Source organism: Protopterus annectens, chromosome 7.part1, assembly GCF_019279795.1.
Source record: "Protopterus annectens isolate FY-2018-M chromosome 7.part1, PAN1.0, whole genome shotgun sequence".
Lineage (NCBI taxonomy): Eukaryota > Metazoa > Chordata > Ceratodontiformes > Protopteridae > Protopterus > Protopterus annectens.
In genome coordinates this window covers 452,245,188-452,270,311 of record NC_056740.1, presented here as the reverse complement: position 1 = coordinate 452,270,311, position 25,124 = coordinate 452,245,188, and the positions used below count along the sequence as shown (strand labels likewise).

The following is a 25,124-nucleotide window of genomic DNA, read 5'->3' as shown; positions in this document are numbered from 1 at the left end:
TCAATATATATCATTTATACAGTCAGATTAATTAATTAATCAACTTAGTGAGGCAATTATTCAATTGTAAAGCATTTATCTTAAAGAGAACCAGGGAAAACAGTAAAATCTGTATCATATTAAAAACATCAACTTATATACATCAATAAAATGCATAAATAAGATCATGTTACTGAGGTGACTTTGCATGAACACAGTGATCATGTTACTGAGGTGACTTAGCATGAACACAGTGATTATGTTACTGAGGTGACTTAGTGTGAACACAGTGATTATGTTACTGAGGTGACTTAGCGTGAACACAGTGATTATGTTACTGAGGTGACTTAGCATGAACACAGTGATTATGTTACTGAGGTGATTTAGCATGAACACAGTGATTATGTTACTGAGGTGACTTAGCATGAACACAGTGATTATGTTACTGAGGTGACTTAGCATGAACACAGTGATTATGTTACTGAGGTGACTTAGCGTGAACACAGTGATTATGTTACTGAGGTGACTTAGCATGAACACAGTGATTATGTTACTGAGGTGACTTAGCATGAACACAGTGATTATGTTACTGAGGTGACTTAGCATGAACACAGTGATTATGTTACTGAGGTGACTTAGCATGAACACAGTGATTATGTTACTGAGGTGACTTAGCATGAACACAGTGATTATGTTACTGAGGTGACTTAGCATGAACACAGTGATTATGTTACTGTGGTGAATTAGCATGAACACAGTGATTATGTTACTGAGGTGACTTAGCATGAACACAGTGATTATGTTACTGAGGTGACTTAGCATGAACACAGTGATTATGTTACTGAGGTGACTTAGCATGAACACAGTGATTATGTTACTGAGGTGACTTAGCATGAACACAGTGATTATGTTACTGAGGTGACTTAGCATGAACACAGTGATTATGTTACTGAGGTGACTTAGCATGAACACAGTGATTATGTTACTGAGGTGACTTAGCATGAACACAGTGATTATGTTACTGAGGTGACTTAGCATGAACACAGTGATTATGTTACTGAGGTGACTTAGCATGAACACAGTGATTATGTTACTGAGGTGACTTAGCATGAACACAGTGATTATGTTACTGAGGTGACTTAGCATGAACACAGTGATTATGTTACTGAGGTGACTTAGCATGAACACAGTGATTATGTTACTGAGGTGACTTAGCATGAACACAGTGATTATGTTACTGAGGTGACTTAGCATGAACACAGTGATTATGTTACTGAGGTGACTTAGCATGAACACAGTGATTATGTTACTGAGGTGACTTAGCATGAACACAGTGATTATGTTACTGAGGTGACTTAGCATGAACACAGTGATTATGTTACTGAGGTGACTTAGCATGAACACAGTGATTATGTTACTGAGGTGACTTAGCATGAACACAGTGATTATGTTACTGAGGTGACTTAGCATGAACACAGTGATTATGTTACTGAGGTGACTTAGCATGAACACAGTGATTATGTTACTGAGGTGACTTAGCATGAACACAGTGATTATGTTACTGAGGTGACTTAGCATGAACACAGTGATTATGTTACTGAGGTGACTTAGCATGAACACAGTGATTATGTTACTGAGGTGACTTAGCATGAACACAGTGATTATGTTACTGAGGTGACTTAGCATGAACACAGTGATTATGTTACTGAGGTGACTTAGCATGAACACAGTGATTATGTTACTGAGGTGACTTAGCATGAACACAGTGATTATGTTACTGAGGTGACTTAGCATGAACACAGTGATCATGTTACTGAGGTGACTTAGCATGAACACAGTGATTATGTTACTGAGGTGACTTAGCATGAACACAGTGATTATGTTACTGAGGTGACTTAGCATGAACACAGTGATCATGTTACTGAGGTGACTTAGCATGAACACAGTGATTATGTTACTGAGGTGACTTAGCATGAACACAGTGATTATGTTACTGAGGTGACTTAGCATGAACAGAGTGATTATGTTACTGAGGTGACTTAGCATGAACACAGTGAATATGTTACTGAGGTGAGTTAACATGAACACATTGCATTTACACAGTGATTATGTTACTGAGGTGATTTAGCATGAACACAGTGATTATGTTACTGAGGTGACTTATCATGAACACAGTGATTATGTTACTGAGGTGACTTAGCATGAACACAGTGATTATGTTACTGAGGTGAATTAGCATGAACACAGTTGTTATGTTACTGAGGTGACTTATCGTGAGCACAGTGATTATGTTACTGAGGTGACTTAGCTTGAACACAGTGATTATGTTACTGAGGTGACTTAGCATGAACACAGTGATTATGTTACTGAGGTGACTTAGCATGAACACAGTGATTATGTTACTGAGGTGACTTAGCATGAACAGAGTGATTATGTTACTGAGGTGACTTAGCATGAACACAGTGATTATGTTACTGAGGTGACTTAGCATGAACACAGTGATTATGTTACTGAGGTGACTTAGCATGAACACAGTGATTATGTTACTGAGGTGACTTAGCATGAACACAGTGATTATGTTACTGAGGTGACTTAGCATGAACACAGTGATTATGTTACTGAGGTGACTTAGCATGAACACAGTGATTATGTTACTGAGGTGACTTAGCATGAACACAGTGATTATGTTACTGAGGTGACTTAGCGTGAACACAGTAATTATGTTACTGAGGTGACTTAGCGTGAACACAGTGACTGTGTTACTGAGGTGACTTAGCATGAACACAGTGATTATGTTACTGAGGTGACTTAGCATGAACACAGTGATTATGTTACTGCAGTGACTTAGCATGAACACAGTGATTATGCTACTGAGATGACTTAGCGCGAACACAGTGATTATTTTACTGAGGTGACTTAGCGTGAACACAGTGATTATGTTACTGAAGTGACTTAGCATGAACACAATGATTATGTTACTGAGGTGACTTAGCATGAACACAGTGATTATGTTACTGAGGTGACTTAGCATGAACACAGTGATTATGTTACTGAGGTGACTTAGCATGAACACAGTGATTATGTTACTGAGGTGACTTAGCATGAACACAGTGATTATGTTACTGAGGTGACTTAGCATGAACACAGTGATTATGTTACTGAGGTGACTTAGCATGAACACAGTGATTATGTTACTGAGGTGACTTAGCATGAACACAGTGATCATGTTACTGAGGTGACTTAGCATGAACACAGTGATTATGTTACTGAGGTGACTTAGCATGAACACAGTGATTATGTTACTGAGGTGACTTAGCATGAACACAGTGATTATGTTACTGAGATGACTTAGCGCGAACACAGTGATTATGTTACTGAGGTGACATAGCGTGAACACAGTGATTATGTTACTGAAGTGACTTAGCGTGAACACAATGATTATGTTACAGAGGTGGCTTAGCGTGAACACAGTGATTATGTTACTGAGGTGACTTAGCGTGAACACAGTGATTATGTTACTGAGGTGACTTAGCGTGAACACAGTGATTATGTTACTGAGGTGACTTAGTGTGAACACTATGATTATGTTACTGAGGTGACTTAGCGTGAACAGAGTGATTATGTTACTGAGGTGACTTAGCATGAACACTATGGTTATGTTACTGAGGTGACTTATCATGAACATAGTGATTATGTTACTGAGGTGACTTAGCATGAACACAGTGATTATGTTACTGAGGTGACTTAGCATGAACACAGTGATTATGTTACTGTGGTGACTTAGCATGAACACAGTGATGATGTTACTGAGGTGACTTAGCATGAACACAGTGATTATGTTACTGAGGTGACTTAGCGTGAACACAGTGATTATGTTACTGAGGTGACTTAGCATGAACATAGTGATTATGTTACTGAGGTGACTTAGCATAAACACAGTGATTATGTTACTGAGGTGACTTAGCATGAACACAGTGGTCATGTTACTGAGGTGACTTAGCATGAACACAGTGATTATGTTACTGAGGTGACTTAGCATGAAAACAGTGATTATGTTACTGAGGAGACTTAGCATGAATACAGTGATTATGGTGCTGAGGTGACTTAGTGTGAACACAGTGATTGTGTTACTGAGGTGACTTAGCGTGAACACAGTGATTATGTTACTGAGGTGACTTAGAATGAACACAATGATTATGTTACTGAGGTGACTTAGCATGAACACAGTGATTATGTTACTGAGGTGACTTAGCATGAACACAATGATTATGTTACTGAGGTGACTTAGCATGAACACAGTGATTATGTTACTGAGGAGACTTAGCATGAACACAGTGATTATGTTTCTGAGGTGACTTAGCATGAACACAGTGATTATGTTACTGAGGTGACTTAGCATGAACACAGTGATTATGTTACTGAGGTGACTTAGCATGAACACAGTGATTATGTTACTGAGGTGACTTAGCATGAACACAGTGATTATGTTACTGACTTGACTTAGCATGAACATAGTGATCATGTTACTGAGGTGACTTAGCATGAATATAGTGATTATGTTACTGAGGTGACTTAGCATGAACACAGTGATTATGTTACTGAGGTGACTTAGCATGAACACAGCGATTATGTTACTGAGGTGACTTAGCGTGAACATAGTGATTATGTTACTGAGGTGACTTAGCATAAACACAGTGATTATGTTATTGAGGTGACTTAGCATGAACACAGTGATCATGTTACTGAGGTGACTTAGTGTAAACAGAGTGATTATGTTAGTGAGGTGACTTAGCATGAGCACAGTGATTATGTTACTGAGGTGACTTAGCATGAACACAGTGATTATGTTACTGAGGTGACTTAGCTTGAACACAGTGATTATGTTACTGAGGTGACTTATCATGACCACAATGATTATGCTACTGAGGTGACGTAGCGTGACCACAGTGATTATGTTACTGAGGTGACTTATCGTGAACACAGTGATTATGTTACTGAGGTGACTTAGCATGAACACAGTGATTATGTTACTGAGGTGACTTAGCATGAACACAGTGATTATGTTACTGAGGTGACTTAGCGTGAACACAGTGATCATGTTACTGAGGTGACTTAGCATGAACACAGTGATTATGTTACTGAGGTGACTTAGCATGAACACAGTGATTATGTTACTGAGGTGACTTAGCATGAACACAGTGATTATGTTACTGAGGTGACTTGGCATGAACACAGTGATCATGTTACTAAGATGACTTTGCATGAACACAGTGATCATGTTACTGAGGTGACTTAGCATGAACACAGTGATTATGTTACTGAGGTGACTTAGAGTGAACACAGTGATTATGTTACTGAGGTGACTTAGCATTAACCCAGTGATTATGTTACTGAGGTGACTTAGCATGAGCACAATGATTATGTTACTGAGGTGACTTAGCATGAAAACAGTGATTATGTTACTGTGGAGACTTAGCATGAACACAGTGATTATGTTACTGAGGTGACTTAGCATGAACACAGTGATTATGTTACTGAGGTGACTTAGCATGAACACAGTGATTATGTTACTGAGGTGACTTAGCATGAACACAGTGATTATGTTACTGAGGTGACTTAGCATGAACACAGTGATTATGTTACTGACTTGACTTAGCATGAACATAGTGATTATGTTACTGAGGTGACTTAGCGTGAACACAATGATTATGTTACTGAGGTGACTTAGCTTGAACACAGTGATTATGTTACTGAGATGACTTAGCATGAACACAGTGATTATGTTACTGAGGTGACTTAGTGTGAACACAGTGATTATGTTACTGAGGTGACAGCATGAACACAGTGATTATGTTACTGAGGTGACTTAGCATGAACACAGTGATTATGTTACTGAGGTGACTTAGCATGAACACAGTGATTATGTTACTGAGGTGACTTAGCATGAACACAGTGATTATGTTACTGAGGTGACTTAGCATGAACACAGTGATTATGTTACTGAGGTGACTTAGCATGAACACAGTGATTATGTTACTGAGGTGACTTAGCATGAACATAGTGATTATGTTACTGCGGAGACTTAGCATGAACACAGTGATTATGTTACTGAGGTGACTTAGCTTGAACACAGTGATTATGTTACTGAGGTGACTTAGCGTGAACACAGTGATTATGTTACTGAGGTGACTTAGCATGAACACAATGATTATGTTACTGAGGTGACTTAGCATGAACACAGTGATTATGTTACTGAGGAGACTTAGCGTGAACACAGTGATTATGTTTCTGAGGTGACTTAGCATGAACACAGTGATTATGTTACTGAGGTGACTTAGCATGAACACAGTGATTATGTTACTGAGGTGACTTAGCATGAACACAGTGATTATGTTACTGAGGTGACTTAGCATGAACACAGTGATTATGTTACTGAGGTGACTTAGCATGAACACAGTGATTATGTTACTGAGGTGACTTAGCATGAACACAGTGATTATGTTACTAAGGTGACTTAGCATGAACACAGTGATCATGTTACTGAGATGACTTAGCATGAACACAGTGATTATGTTACTGAGGTGACTTAGCGTGAACACAGTGATCATGTTACTGAGGTGACTTAGCATGAACACAGTGATCATGTTACTGAGGTGACTTAGCATGAACACAGTGATTATGTTACTGAGGTGACTTAGAGTGAACACAGTGATTATGTTACTGAGGTGACTTAGCATGAACACAGTGATCATGTTACTGAGGTGACTTAGCATGAACACAGTGATTATGTTACTGAGGTGACTTAGCATGAAAACAGTGATTATGTTACTGAGGTGACTTAGCATGAACACAGTGATTATGGTACTGAGGTGATTTAGCATGAACACAGTGATTATATTTCTGAGGTGACTTAGCATGAACACAGTGATTATGGTACTGAGGTGATTTAGCATGAACACAGTGATTATGTTACTGAGGTGACTTAGCATGAACACAGTGATTATGTTACTGAGGTGACTTAGCATGAACACAGTGATTATGTTACTGAGGTGACTTAGCATGAACACAGTGATTATGTTACTGAGGTGACTTAGCATGAACACAGTGATTATGTTACTGAGGTGACTTAGCATGAACACAGTGATCATGTTACTGAGGTGACTTAGCATGAACACAGTGATTATGTTACTGAGGTGACTTAGCATGAACACAGTGATCATGTTACTGAGGTGACTTAGCATGAACACAGTGATCATGTTACTGAGGTGACTTAGCATGAACACAGTGATTATGTTACTGAGGTGACTTAGCATGAACACAGTGATTATGTTACTGAGGTGACTTAGCATGAACACAGTGATTATGTTACTGAGGTGACTTAGCATGAACACAGTGATTATGTTACTGAGGTGACTTAGTGTGAACACTGTGATTATGTTACTGAGGTGACTTAGCATGAACATAGTGATTATGTTACTGAGGTGACTTAGCATGAAAACAGTGATTATGTTACTGAGGAGACTTAGCATGAACACAGTGATTATGGTACTGAGGTGATTTAGCATGAACACAGTGATTATATTTCTGAGGTGACTTAGCATGAACACAGTGATTATGTTACTGAGGTGACTTAGCATGAACCCAGTGATTATGTTACTGAGTTGACATAGCGTGAACACACTGATTATGTTACTGAGGTGACTTAGCGTGAACACAGTGATTATGTTACTGATGTGACAGCGTGAACACAGTGATTATGTTACTGAGGTGATGTAGTGTGAACACAATGACTGTGTTACTGAGGTGACTTAGCATGAACACAGTGATTATATTACTGAGGTGACTTAGCTTGAACATAGTGATTATGTTACTACGTTGACTTAGCATGAACACAGTGATTATGTTACTGCAGTGACTTAGCATGAACACAGTGGTCATGTTACTGAGGTGACTTAGTGTGAACACAGTGATTGTGTTACTGAGGTGACTTAGCGTGAACACAGTGATTATGTTACTGAGGTGACTTAGCATGAACACAGTGATTATGTTACTGAGGTGACTTAGCATGAACACAGTGATTATGTTACTGAGGTGACTTAGCATGAACACAGTGATTATGTTACTGAGGTGACTTAGCATGAACACAGTGATTATGTTACTGAGGTGACTTAGCATGAACACAGTGATTATGTTACTGAGGTGACTTAGCATGAACACAGTGATTATGTTACTGAGGTGACTTAGCATGAACACAGTGATTATGTTACTGAGGTGACTTAGCATGAACACAGTGATTATGTTACTAAGGTGACTTAGCATGATCACAGTGATCATGTTACTGAGATGACTTAGCATGAACACAGTGATTATGTTACTGAGGTGACTTAGCATGAACACAGTGATTATGTTACTGAGGTGACAGCGTGAACACAGTGATCATATTACTGAGGTGACTTAGCATGAACACAGTGATTATGTTACTGAGGTGACTTAGCATGAACACAGTGATTATGTTACTGAGGTGACTTAGCATGAACACAGTGATTATGTTACTGAGGTGACTTAGCATGAACACAGTGATTATGTTACTGAGGTGACTTAGCATGAACACAGTGATTATGTTACTGAGGTGACTTAGCATGAACACAGTGATTATGTTACTGAGGTGACTTAGCATGAACACAGTGATCATGTTACTGAGGTGACTTAGCATGAACACAGTGATTATGTTACTGAGGTGACTTAGCATGAACACAGTGATTATGTTACTGAGGTGACTTAGCATGAACACAGTGATTATGTTACTGAGGTGACTTAGCATGAACACAGTGATTATGTTACTGAGGTGACTTAGCATGAACACAGTGATCATGTTACTGAGGTGACTTAGCATGAACACAGTGATTATGTTACTGAGGTGACTTAGCATGAACTTAGCATGAACACAGTGATTATGTTACTGAGGTGACTTAGCATGAACACAGTGATTATGTTACTGAGGTGACTTAGCATGAACACAGTGATTATGTTACTGAGGTGACTTAGCATGAACACAGTGATTATGTTACTGAGGTGACTTAGCATGAACACAATGATTATGTTACTGAGGTGACTTAGCATGAACACAGTGATTATGTTACTGAGGTGACTTAGCATGAACACAGTGATTATGTTACTGAGGTGACTTAGAGTGAACACAGTGATTATGTTACTGAGGTGACTTAGCATGAACACAGTGATTATGTTACTGAGGTGACTTAGCATGAACACAGTGATTATGTTACTGAGATGACTTAGCATGAACACAGTGATTATGTTACTGAGGTGACTTAGCGTGAACACAGTGATCATGTTACTGAGGTGACTTAGCATGAACACAGTGATTATGTTACTGAGGTGACTTAGCATGAACACAGTGATTATGTTACTGAGGTGACTTAGCATGAACACAGTGATTATGTTACTGAGGTGACTTAGCATGAACACAGTGATTATGTTACTGAGGTGACTTAGCATGAACACAGTGATTATGTTACTGAGGTGACTTAGCATGAACACAGTGATTATGTTACTGAGGTGACTTAGCATGAACACAGTGATTATGTTACTGAGGTGACTTGGCATGAACACAGTGATCATGTTACTAAGATGACTTAGCATGAAAATAGTGATTATGTTACTGAGGAGACTTAGCTTGAACATAGTGATTATGTTACTGCGGTGACTTAGCATGAACACAGTGATTATATTTCTGAGGTGACTTAGCATGAACACAGTGATTATGTTACTGAGGTGAATTAGCATGAACCCAGTGATTATGTTACTGAGGTGACTTAGCATGAACACAGTGATTATGTTACTGAGGTGACTTAGCATGAACACAGTGATTATGTTACTGAGGTGATGTAGCTTGAACACAGTGATTATGTTACTGAGGTGACTTAGCATGAACACAGTGATTATGTTACTGAGGTGACTTAGCATGAACACAGTGATTATGTTACTGAGGTGACTTAGCATGAACACAGTGATTATGTTACTGAGGTGACTTAGCATGAACACAGTGATTATGTTACTGAGGTGACTTAGCATGAACACAGTGATTATGTTACTGAGGTGACTTAGCATGAACACAGTGATCATGTTACTGAGGTGACTTAGCATGAACACAGTGATTATGTTACTGAGGTGACTTAGCGTGAACACAGTGATTATGTTACTGAGGTGACTTAGAATGAACACAATGATTATGTTACTGAGGTGACTTAGCATGAACACAGTGATCATGTTACTGAGGTGACTTAGCATGAGCACAATGATTATGTTACTGAGGTGACTTAGCATGAAAACAGTGATTATGTTACTGAGGTGACTTAGCATGAACACAGTGATTATGTTACTGAGGTGACTTAGCATGAACACAGTGATTATGTTACTGAGGTGACTTAGCGTGAACACAGTGATTATGTTACTGAGGTGACTTAGCATGAACACAATGATTATGTTACTGAGGTGACTTAGCGTGAACAGAGTGATTATGTTACTGAGGTGACTTAGCATGAACACTATGGTTATGTTACTGAGGTGACTTATCATGAACATAGTGATTATGTTACTGAGGTGACTTAGCGTGAACACAGTGATTATGTTACTGAGGTGACTTAGCATGAACACAGTGATTATGTTACTGAGGTGACTTAGCATGAACACAGTGATTATGTTACTGAGGTGACTTAGCATGAACACAGTGATTATGTTACTGAAGTGACTTAGCATGAACACAGTGATTATGTTACTGAGGTGAATTAGCATGAACCCAGTGGTCATGTTACTGAGGTGACTTAGTGTGAACACAGTGATTGTGTTACTGAGGTGACTTAGCGTGAACACAGTGATTATGTTACTGAGGTGACTTAGAATGAACACAATGATTATGTTACTGAGGTGACTTAGCATGAACACAGTGATTATGTTACTGAGGAGACTTAGCGTGAACACAGTGATTATGTTTCTGAGGTGACTTAGCATGAACACAGTGATTATGTTACTGAGGTGACTTAGCATGAACACAGTGATTATGTTACTGAGGTGACTTAGCATGAACACAGTGATTATGTTACTGAGGTGACTTAGCATGAACACAGTGATTATGTTACTGAGGTGACTTAGCATGAACACAGTGATTATGTTACTGTGGTGACTTAGCGTGAACACAGTGATTATGTTACTGAGGTGACTTAGTGTGAATGAACACAGTGTTTATGTTACTGAGGTGACTTAGCATGAACACAGTGATTATGTTACTGAGGTGACTTAGCTTGAACATAGTGATTATGTTACTGCGGTGACTTAGCATGAACACAGTGATTATGTTACTGCAGTGACTTAGCATGAACACAGTGATTATGTTTCTGAGGTGACTTAGCATGAACACAGTGATTATGTTACTGAGGTGACTTAGCATGAACACAGTGATTATGTTACTGAGGTGACTTAGCATGAACATAGTGATTATGTTACTGAGGTGACTTAGCATGAACACAGTGATTATGTTACTGAGGTGACTTAGCATGAACACAGTGATTATGTTACTGAGGTGACTTAGCATGAACACAGTGATTATGTTACTGAGGTGACTTAGCGTGAACACAGTGATTATGTTACTGAGGTGACTTAGCATGAACACAATGATTATGTTACTGAGGTGACTTAGCATGAACACAGTGATTATGTTACTGAGGAGACTTAGCGTGAACACAGTGATTATGTTACTGAGGTGACTTAGAATGAACACAATGATTATGTTACTGAGGTGACTTAGCATGAACACAGTGATTATGTTACTGAGGAGACTTAGCGTGAACACAGTGATTATGTTACTGAGGTGACTTAGCATGAACACAGTGATTATGTTACTGAGGTGACTTAGCATGAACACAGTGATTATGTTACTGAGGTGACTTAGCATGAACACAGTGATTATGTTACTGACTTGACTTAGCATGAACACAGTGATCATGTTACTGAGGTGACTTAGCATGATCACAGTAATTATGTTACTGACATGACTTTGCATGAACACAGTGATCATGCTACTGAGATGACTTAGCATGAGCACAGTGATTATGTTACTGAGGTGACTTAGCATGAATACAGTGGTTATGTTACTGAGGTGACTTAGCATGAACACAGTGATTATGTTACTGAGGTGACTTAGCATGAACACAGTGATTATGTTACTGAGGTGACTTAGCATGAGCACAGTGATTATGTTACTGAGGTGACTTAGCATGAACACAGTGATTATGTTACTGAGGTGACTTAGCAAGAACACAGTGATTATGTTACTGAGGTGACTTAGCATGAACACAGTGATTATGTTACTGAGGTGACTTAGCATGAACACAGTGATTATGTTACTGAGGTGACTTAGCATGAACACAGTGATTATGTTACTGAGGTGACTTAGCATGAACACAGTGATTATGTTACTGAGGTGACTTAGCATGAACACAGTGATTATGTTACTGAGGTGACTTAGCATGAACACAGTGATTATGTTACTGAGGTGACTTAGCATGAACACAGTGATTATGTTACTAAGATGATTTAGCATGAACACAGTGATTATGTTACTGAGGTGACTTAGCATGAACACAGTGATTATGTTACTGAGGTGACTTAGCATGAACACAGTGATCATGTTACTGAGGTGACTTAGCATGAACACAGTGATTATGTTACTGAGGTGACTTAGTGTGAACACAGCGATTATGTTACTGAGGTGACTTAGCATGAACATAGTGATTATGTTACTGAGGTGACTTAGCATAAACACAGTGATTATGTTATTGAGGTGACTTAGCATGAACACAGTGATCATGTTACTGAGTTGACTTAGCATGAACACAGTGATTATGTTACTGAGGTGACTTAGCATGAACACAGTGATTATGTTACTGAAGTGACTTAGCATGAACACAATGATTATGTTACTGAGGTGACTTAGCATGAACACAGTGATTATGTTACTGAGGTGACTTAGCATGAACTTAGCATGAACTCAGTGATTATGTTACTGAGGTGACTTAGCATGAACACAGTGATTATGTTTCTGAGGTGACTTAGCATGAACACAGTGATTATGTTACTGAGGTGACTTAGCATGAACACAGTGATTATGTTACTGAGGTGACTTAGCATGAACACAGTGATTATGTTACTGAGGTGACTTAGCATGAACACAGTGATTATGTTACTGAGGTGACTTAGCATGAACACAGTGATTATGTTACTGAGGTGACTTAGCATGAACACAGTGATTATGTTACTGAGGTGACTTAGCATGAACTTAGCATGAACACAGTGATTATGTTACTGAGGTGACTTAGCATGAACACAGTGATCATGTTACTGACGTGACTTAGCATGAACACAGCGATTATGTTACTGAGGTGACTTAGCATGAACATAGTGATTATGTTACTGAGGTGACTTAGCATAAACACAGTGATTATGTTATTGAGGTGACTTAGCATGAACACAGTGATCATGTTACTGAGGTGACTTAGCATGAACACAGTGATTATGTTACTGAGGTGACTTAGCATGAACACAGTGATCATGTTACTGAGGTGACTTAGCATGAACACAGTGATTATGGTACTGAGGTGACTTAGCATGAACACAGTGATTATGTTACTGAGGTGACTTAGCATGAACACAGTGATTATGTTACTGAGATGACTTAGCATGAACACAGTGATTATGTTACTGAGATGACTTAGCATGAACACAGTGATTATGTTACTGAGGTGACTTAGCATGAACACAGTGATTATGTTACTGAGGTGACTTAGCATGAACACAGTGATTATGTTACTGAGGTGACTTAGCATGAACACAGTGATTATGTTACTGAGGTGACTTAGCATGAACACAGTGATTATGTTACTGAGGTGACTTAGCATGAACACAATGATTATGTTACTGAGGTGACTTAGCGTGAACACAGTGATTATGTTACTGAGGTGACTTAGCATGAACACAGTGATTATGTTACTGAGATGACTTAGCATGAACACAGTGATTATGTTACTGAGGTGACTTAGCATGAACCCAGTGATTATGTTACTGAGGTGACTTAGCTTGAACACAGTGATTATGTTACTGAGGTGACTTAGCATGAACACAGTGATTATGTTACTGAGGTGAATTAGCATGAACACAGTTGTTATGTTACTGAGGTGACTTATCGTGAGCACAGTGATTATGTTACTGAGGTGACTTAGCATGAACAGAGTGATTATGTTACTGAGGTGACTTAGCATGAACACAGTGATTATGTTACTGAGGTGAGTTAAAATGAACACATTGATTATATTACTGACGTGACTTAGCATGAACACAGTGATCATGTTACTGAGGTGACTTAGCATGAACACAGTGATCATGTTACTGAGGTGATTTAGCATGAACACAGTGATTATGTTACTGAGGTGACTTAGCATGAACACAGTGATTATGTTACTGAGGTGACTTAGCATGAACACAGTGATTATGTTACTGAGGTGACTTAGCATGAACACAGTGATTATGTTACTGAGGTGACTTAGCATGAACACAGTGATTATGTTACTGAGGTGACTTAGCATGAACACAGTGATTATGTTACTGAGGTGACTTAGCATGAACACAGTGATTATGTTACTGAGATGACTTAGCATGAACACAGTGATTATGTTACTGAGGTGACTTAGTGTGAACACAGTGATTATGTTACTGAGGTGACAGTGTGACCACAGTGATTATGTTACTGAGATGACTTAGCATGAACACAGTGATTATGTTACTGAGGTGACTTAGCATGAACACAGTGATTATGTTACTGAGGTGACTTAGCATGAACACAGTGATTATGTTACTGAGGTGACTTAGCATGAACACAGTGATCATGTTACTGAGGTGACTTAGCATGAACACAGTGATTATGTTACTGAGGTGACTTAGCATGAACTTAGCATGAACACAAAGATTATGTTACTGACGTGACTTAGCATGAACATAGTGATCATGTTACTGAGGTGACAGCGTGACCACAGTGATTATGTTACTGAGATGACTTAGCATGAACACAATGATTATGTTACTGAGTGACTTAGCGTGAACACAGTGATTATGTTACTGAGGTGACTTAGCATGAACTTGGCATGAACACAGTGATTATGTTACTGAGGTGACTTAGCATGAACACAGTGATCATGTTACTGAGGTGACTTAGCGTGAACACAGTGATCATGTTACTGAGGTGACTTAGTGTAAACACAGTGATTATGTTAGTGAGGTGACTTAACATGAGCACAGTGATTATGTTACTGAACACAGTGGTATGTTACTGAGGTGACTTAGCATGAACACAGTGATTATGTTACTGAGTGACTTAGTGTGAACACAGTGATTATGTTACTGAGGTGACTTAGCATGAACACAGTGATTATGTTACTGAGGTGACTTAGCATGAACACAGTGATTATGTTACTGAGGTGACTTAGCGTGAACACAGTGATCATGTTACTGAGGTGACTTAGCATGAACACAGTGATTATGTTACTGAGGTGACTTAGCATGAACACAGTGATTATGTTACTGAGGTGACTTGGCATGAACACAGTGATTATGTTACTGAGGTGACTTAGCATGAACACAGTGATTATGTTACTGAGGTGACTTAGCATGAACACAGTGATTATGTTACTGACTTGACTTAGCATCAACACAGTGATTATGTTACTGAGGTGACTTATCATGAACACAGTGATTATGTTACTGAGGTGACTTAGCAAGAACACAGTGATTATGTTACTGGGTTGACTTAGCGTGAACACACTGATTATGTTAATGAGGAGAATTAGCATGAACACAGTGATTATGTTACTGAGGTGACAGCGTGAACACAGTGATTATGTTACTGAGGTGACTTAGCATGAACACAGTGATTATGTTACTGAGGTGACTTAGCGTGAACAGAGTGATTATGTTACTGAGGTGACTTAGCATGAACACAGTGGTTATGTTACTGAGGTGACTTAGCATGAACACAGTGATTATGTTACTGAGGTGACTTAGCATGAACAGAGTGATTATGTTACTGAGGTGACTTAGCATGAACACAGTGAGTATGTTACTGAGGTGACTTAGCATGAACACAGTGATGATGTTACTGAGGTGACTTAGCATGAACACAGTGATTATGTTACTGAGGTGACTTAGCATGAACCCAGTGATTATGTTACTGAGATGACTTAGCATGAACACAGTGATTATGTTACTGAGGTGACTTAGCATGAACACAGTGATTATGTTACTGAGGTGACTTAGCATGAACACAGTGATTATGTTACTGAGGTGACTTAGCATGAACACAGTGATTATGTTACTAAGGTGACTTAGCATGATCACAGTGATTATGGTAGTGAGGTGACTTAGCATGAGCACAGTGATTATGTTACTGAGGTGACTTAGCATGAACACAGTGATTATGTTACTGAGGTGACTTAGCATGAACACAGTGATTATGTTACTGAGGTGACTTAGCATGAACACAGTGATTATGTTACTGAGGTGACTTAGCATGAACACAGTGATTATGTTACTGAGGTGACTTAGCATGAACACAGTGATTATGTTACTGAGGTGACAGCGTGAACACAGTGATCATGTTACTGAGGTGACTTAGCATGAACTCAGTGATTATGTTACTGAGGTGACTTAGCATGAACTTAGCATGAACACAGTGATTATGTTACTGAGGTGACTTAGCAAGAACACAGTGATTATGTTACTAAGGTGACTTAGCATGATGACAGTGATCATGTTACTGAGATGAATTAGCATGAACACAGTGATTATGTTACTAAGGTGACTTAGCATGATCACAGTGATTATGTTACTAAGGTGACTTAGCATGATCACAGTGATCATGTTACTGAGATGACTTAGCATGAACACAGTGATTATGTTACTGAGGTGACTTAGCATGAACACAGTGATCATGGTACTGAGGTGACTTAGCATGAACACAGTGATTATGTTACTGAGGTGACTTAGCATGAACACAGTGATTATGTTACTGAGGTGACTTAGCATGAACACAGTGATTATGTTACTGAGGTGACTTAGCAAGAACACAGTGATTATGTTACTGAGGTGACTTATCATGACCACAGTGGTTATTTTCCTGAGGTGATTTAGCATGAACACAGTGATTATGTTACTGAGGTGACTTATCATGAACACAGTGATTATGTTACTGAGGTGACTTAGCAAGAACACAGTGATTATGTTACTGAGGTGACTTAGCGTGAACACAGTGATTATGTTACTGAGCTGACTTAGCATGAACACAGTGATTATGTTACTGAGGTGACTTAGCGTGAACACAGTGATTATGTTACTGAGGTGACTTAGCTTGAACACAGTAATAATGTTATTGAGGTGACTTAGCGTGAACACAGTGATTATGTTACTGAGGTGACTTAGCATGAACACAATGATTATGTTACTGAGGTGACTTAGCATGAACATGCTGATTATGTTACTGTGGTGACTTAGCATGAACACAGTGATGATGTTACTGAGGTGACTTAGCATGAACACAGTGATGATGTTACTGAAGTGACTTAGCATGAACACAGTGATTATGGTACTGAGGTGACTTAGCATGAACACAGTGATTATGTTACTGAGGTGACTTAGCATGAACACAGTGATTATGTTACTGAGGTGACTTAGCGTGAACACAGTGATATGTTACTGAGGTGACTTAGCAAGAACACAGTGATTATGTTACTAAGGTGACTTAGCATGATCACAGTGATTATGTTACTGAGGTGACTTAGCATGAACACAGTGATTATGTTACAGAGGTGACTTAGCGTGAACACAGTGATTATGTTACTGAGGTGACTTAGTGTGAACACAGTGATTATGTTACTGAGGTGACTTAGCATGAACACAGTGATTATGTTACTGAGGTGACTTAGCATGAAAACAGTGATCATGTTACTGAGATGACTTAGCATGAACACAGTGATTATGTTACTGAGGTGACTTAGCATGAACACAGTGATTATGTTACTGAGGTGACTTAGCATGAACACAGTGATTATGTTACTGAGGTGACTTAGCATGAACACAGTGATCATGTTACAGAGATGACTTACCATGAACACAGTGATTATGTTACTGAGGTGACAGCATGAACACAGTCATTATGTTACTGAGGTGACTTAGCATGAACACAGTGATTATGTTACTGAGGTGACTTAGCATGAACACAGTGATTATGTTACTGAGGTGACTTAGCATGAACACAGTGATTATGTTACTGAGGTGACTTAGCATGAACACAGTGATTATGTTACTGAGGTGACTTAGCAGGAACACAGTGATTATGTTACTGAGATGACTTATCGTGACCACAGTGGTTATGTTCCTGAGGTGATTTAGCATGAACACAGTGATTATGTTACTGAGGTGACTTATCATGAACACAGTGATTATGTTACTGAGGTGACTTAGCATGAACACAGTGATTATGTTACTGAGGTGACTTAGCATGAACACAGTGATTATGTTACTGAGGTGACTTAGCTTGAACACAGTGATTATGTTACTGAGGTGACTTAGCATGAACACAGTGATTATGTTACTGAGGTGAATTAGCATGAACACAGTTGTTATGTTACTGAGGTGACTTATCGTGAGCACAGTGATTATGTTACTGAGGTGACTTAGTGTGAACACAGTGATTATGTTACTGAGGTGACTTAGCATGAACACAGTGATTATGTTACTGAGGTGACTTAGCATGAACACAGTGATTATGTTACTGAGGTGACTTAGCATGAACACAGTGATTATGTTACTGAGGTGACTTAGCATGAACACAGTGATTATGTTACTGAGGTGACTTAGCATGAACACAGTGATTATGTTACTGAGGTGACTTAGCATGAACACAGTGATTATGTTACTGAGGTGACTTAGCGTGAACACAGTGATTATGTTACTGAGGTGACTTAGCATGAACACAGTGATTATGTTACTGAGGTGACTTAGCATGAACACAGTGATTATGTTACTGAGGTGACTTAGCATGAACACAGTGATCATGTTACTGAGGTGACTTAGCATGAACACAGAGATCATGTTACTGAGGTGACTTAGCATGAACTTAGCAAGAACACAGTGATTATGTTACTGAGGTGACTTAGCGTGAACACAGCGATTATGTTACTGAGGTGACTTAGCGTGAACATAGTGATTATGTTACTGAGGTGACTTAGCATGAACACAGCGATTATGTTACTGAGGTGACTTAGCATGAACATAGTGATTATGTTACTGAGGTGACTTAGCATAAACACAGTGATTATGTTATTGAGGTGACTTAGCATGAACACAGTGATCATGTTACTGAGTTGACTTAGCATGAACACAGTGATTATGTTACTGAGGTGACTTAGTGTGAACACTGTGATTATGTTACTGAGGTGACTTAGCATGAACATAGTGATTATGTTACTGAGGTGACTTAGCATGAAAACAGTGATTATGTTACTGAGGAGACTTAGCATGAACACAGTGATTATGTTACTGAGGTGACTTAGCATGAACACAGTGATTATGTTACTGAGGTGACTTAGCATGAACACAGTGATTATGTTACTGAGGTGACTTAGCATGAACACAGTGATTATGTTACTGAGGTGACTTAGCATGAACACAGTGGTTATGTTACTGTGGTGACTTAGCGTGAACACAGTGATTATGTTACTGAGGTGACTTAGCATGAACACAGTGATTATGTTACTAAGGTGACTTAGCATGAACACAGTGATTATGTTACTGAGGTGACTTAGCATGAACACAGTGATTATGTTACAGAGATGACTTAGCATGAACACAGTGATTATGTTACTGAGGTGACTTAGCATGAACACAGTGATTATGTTACTGAGGTGACTTAGCATGAACACAGTGATTATGTTACTGAGGTGACTTAGTATGAACACAGTGATTATGTTACTGAGGTGACTTAGCATGAACACAGTGATCATGTTACTGAGGTGTCTTAGTATGAACACAGTGATTATGTTACTGAGGTGACTTAGCATGAACACAGTGATCATGTTACTAAGATGATTTAGCATGAACACAGTGATTATGTTACTGAGGTGACTTAGCATGAACACAGTGATTATGTTACTGAGGTGACTTAGCATGAACACAGTGATTATGTTACTGAGGTGACTTAGCATGAACACAGTGATTATGTTACTGAGGTGACTTAGCATGAACACAGTGATTATGTTACAGAGGTGACTTAGCATGAACACAGTGATTATGTTACTGAGGTGACTTAGCATGAACACAGTGATTATGTTACTGAGGTGACTTAGCATGAACACAGTGATCATGTTACTGAGGTGACTTAGCATGAACACAGTGATCATGTTACTGAGGTGACTTAGCATGAACACAGTGATTATGTTACTGAGGTGACTTAGCAAGAACACAGTGATTATGTTACTGAGGTGACTTAGCGTGAACACAGCGATTATGTTACTGAGGTGACTTAGCGTGAACATAGTGATTATGTTACTGAGGTGACTTAGCATAAACACAGTGATTATGTTATTGAGGTGACTTAGCATGAACACAGTGATCATGTTACTGAGTTGACTTAGCATGAACACTGTGATTATGTTACTGAGGTGACTTAGCATGAACATAGTGATTATGTTACTGAGGTGACTTAGCATGAAAACAGTGATTATGCTACTGAGGAGACTTAGCATGAACACAGTGATTATGGTACTGAGGTGATTTAGCATGAACACAGTGATTATATTACTGAGGTGACTTAGCAAGAACACAGTGATTAAGTTACTGAGGTGACTTAGCATGAACACAGTGATTATGTTACTGAGGTGACTTAGCATGAACACAGTGATTATGTTACTGAGGTGACTTAGCATGAATATAGTGATTATGTTACTGAGGTGACTTAGCATGAACACAGTGATTATGTTACTGAGGTGACTTAGCATGAACACAGTGATCATGTTACTGAGGTGACTTAGCATGAACACAGTGATTATGTTACTGAGGTGACTTAGAGTGAACACAGTGATTATGTTACTGAGGTGACTTAGCATAAACACAGTGATTATGTTACTGAGGTGACTTAGCATGAACACAGTGATTATGTTACTGAGGTGACTTAGCATGAACACAGTGATTATGTTACTGAGGTGACTTAGCATGAACACAGTGATTATGTTACTGAGGTGACTTAGCATGAACACAGTGATTATGTTACTGAGGTGACTTAGCATGAACACAGTGATTATGTTACTGAGGTGACTTAGCATGAACACAGTGACCATGTTACTGAGGTGACTTAGCAGGAACACATTAAGTATGTCACTGAGGTGACTTATCATGATTTTAGCAGGAACACCCTGATTCTGTTACTGAGGTGACTTAGCATGAACACAGTGATTATGTTACTGAGGTGACTTAGCTTGAACACAATGATTATGTTACTGAGGTGACTTACCGTGAACACAGTGATTATGTTACTGAGGTGACTTAGCATGAACACAGTGATTATGTTACTGAGGTGACTTAGCATGAACACAGTGATCATGTTACTGAGGTGACTTAGCATGAACACAGTGATTATGTTACTGAGGTGACTTAGCATGAACACAGTGATTATGTTACTGAGGTGACTTAGCATGAGCACAATGATTATGTTACTGAGGTGACTTAGCATGAAAACAGTGATTATGTTACTGAGGAGACTTAGCATGAACACAGTGATTATGTTTCTGAGGTGACTTAGCATGAACACAGTGATTATGTTACTGAGGTGACTTAGCATGAACACAGTGATTATGTTACTGAGGTGACTTAGCATGAACACAGTGATTATGTTACTGAGGTGACTTAGCATGAACACAGTGATTATGTTACTGAGGTGACTTAGCATGAACACAGTGATTATGTTACTGAGATGACTTAGCATGAACACAGTGATTATGTTACTGAGGTGACTTAGCATGAACACAGTGATTATGTTACTGAGGTGACTTAGCATGAACACAGTGATTATGTTACTGAGGTGACTTAGCATGAACACAGTGATTATGTTACTGAGGTGACTTAGCATGAACACAGTGATTATGTTACTGAGGTGACTTAGCATGAACACAGTGATTATGTTACTGAGGTGACTTAGCATGAACACAGTGATTATGTTACTGAGGTGACTTAGCATGAACACAGTGATTATGTTACTGAGGTGACTTAGCATGAACACAGTGATTATGTTACTGAGGTGACTTAGCATGAACACAGTGATTATGTTACTGAGGTGACTTAGCATGAACACAGTGATTATGTTACTGAGGTGACTTAGCATGAACACAGTGATTATGTTACTGAGGTGACTTAGCATGAACACAGTGATTATGTTACTGAGGTGACTTAGCATGAACACAGTGATTATGTTACTGAGGTGACTTAGCATGAACACAGTGATTATGTTACTGAGGTGACTTAGCATGAACACAGTGATTATGTTACTGAGGTGACTTAGCATGAACACAGTGATTATGTTACTGAGGTGACTTAGCATGAACACAGTGATTATGTTACTGAGGTGACTTAGCATGAACACAGTGATTATGTTACTGAGGTGACTTAGCATGAACACAGTGATTATGTTACTGAGGTGACTTAGCATGAACACAGTGATTATGTTACTGAGGTGACTTAGCATGAACACAGTGATTATGTTACTGAGGTGACTTAGCATGAACACAGTGATTATGTTACTGAGGTGACTTAGCATGAACACAGTGATTATGTTACTGAGGTGACTTAGCATGAACACAGTGATTATGTTACTGAGGTGACTTAGCATGAACACAGTGATTATGTTACTGAGGTGACTTAGCATGAACACAGTGATTATGTTACTGAGGTGACTTAGCATGAACACAGTGATTATGTTACTGAGGTGACTTAGCATGAACACAGTGATTATGTTACTGAGGTGACTTAGCATGAACACAGTGATTATGTTACTGAGGTGACTTAGCATGAACACAGTGATTATGTTACTGAGATGACTTAGCATGAACACAGTGATTATGTGACTGAGGTGACTTAGCGTGAACACAGTGATCATGTTACTGAGGTGACTTAGCATGAACACAGTGATTATGTTACTGAGGTGACTTAGCATGAACACAGTGATTATGTTACTGAGGTGACTTGGCATGAACACAGTGATCATGTTACTAAGATGACTTTGCATGAACACAGTGATCATGTTACTGAGGTGACTTAGCATGAACACAGTGATTATGTTACTGAGGTGACTTAGCATGAACACAGTGATTATGTTACTGAGGTGACTTAGCATGAACACAGTGATTATGTTACTGAGGTGACTTAGCATGAACACAGTGATTATGTTACTGAGGTGACTTAGCATGAACACAGTGATTATGTTACTGAGGTGACTTAGCATGAACTTAGCATGAACACAGTGATTATGTTACTGAGGTGACTTAGCATGAACACAGTGATCATGTTACTGAGGTGACTTAGCATGAACACAGTGATTATGTTACTGAGGTGACTTAGCATGAACACAGTGATTATGTTACTGAGGTGACTTAGCATGAACACAGTGATTATGTTACTGAGGTGACTTAGCATGAACTTAGCATGAACACAGTGATTATGTTACTGAGGTGACTTAGCATGAACACAGTGATTATGTTACTGAGGTGACTTAGCATGAACACAGTGATCATGTTACTGAGGTGACTTAGCATGAACACAGTGATTATGTTACTGAGGTGACTTAGCATGAACACAGTGATTATGTTACTGAGGTGACTTAGCATGAACACAGTGATTATGTTACTGAGGTGACTTAGCATGAACACAGTGATTATGTTACTGAGGTGACTTAGCATGAACACAGTGATTATGTTACTGAGGTGACTTAGCATGAACACAGTGATTATGTTACTGAGGTGACTTAGCATGAACACAGTGATTATGTTACTGAGGTGACTTAGCGTGAACACAGTGATTATGTTACTGAGGTGACTTAGCATGAACACAGTGATTATGTTACTGAGGTGACTTAGCATGAACACAGTGATTATGTTACTGAGGTGACTTAGCATAAACACAGTGATTATGTTATTGAGGTGACTTAGCATGAACACAGTGATCATGTTACTGAGTTGACTTAGCATGAACACAGTGATTATGTTACTGAGGTGACTTAGCATGAACACAGTGATTATGTTACTGAGGTGACTTAGCATGAACACAGTGATTATATTACTGAGGTGACTTAGCATGAACACAGTGATTATGTTACTGAGGTGACTTAGCATGAACCCAGTGATTATGTTACTGAGTTGACTTAGCGTGAACACACTGATTATGTTACTGAGGTGACTTAGCATGAACACAGTGATTATGTTACTGAGGTGACTTAGCATGAACACAGTGATCATGTTACTGAGGTGACTTAGCATGAACACAGTGATTATGTTACTGAGGTGACTTAGCATGAACACAGTGATTATGTTACTGAGGTGACTTAGCATGAACACAGTGATTATGTTACTGAGGTGACTTAGCATGAACACAGTGATTATGTTACTGAGGTGACTTAGCATGAACACAGTGATTATGTTACTGAGGTGACTTAGCATGAACACAGTGATTATGTTACTGAGGTGACTTAGCATGAACACAGTGATTATGTTACTGAGGTGACTTAGCATGAACACAGTGATTATGTTACTGAGGTGACTTAGCATGAACACAGTGATTATGTTACTGAGGTGACTTAGCATGAACACAGTGATTATGTTACTGAGGTGACTTAGCATGAACACAGTGATTATGTTACTGAGGTGACTTAGCATGAACACAGTGATTATGTTACTGAGGTGACTTAGCATGAACACAGTGATTATGTTACTGAGGTGACTTAGCATGAACACAGTGATTATGTTACTGAGGTGACTTAGCATGAA

The 25,124-nt window shown here is 38.9% G+C and overlaps 1 protein-coding gene across 1 annotated transcript in view; it reads right to left on the bottom strand.

Moving 5' to 3' along the window:
* The window catches only part of PPM1M (protein phosphatase, Mg2+/Mn2+ dependent 1M), a 484,662-nt gene that overhangs the window by 53,349 nt on the left and 406,189 nt on the right, over positions 1-25,124 (bottom strand). The gene's annotated exons all lie outside the window — the stretch shown is intronic.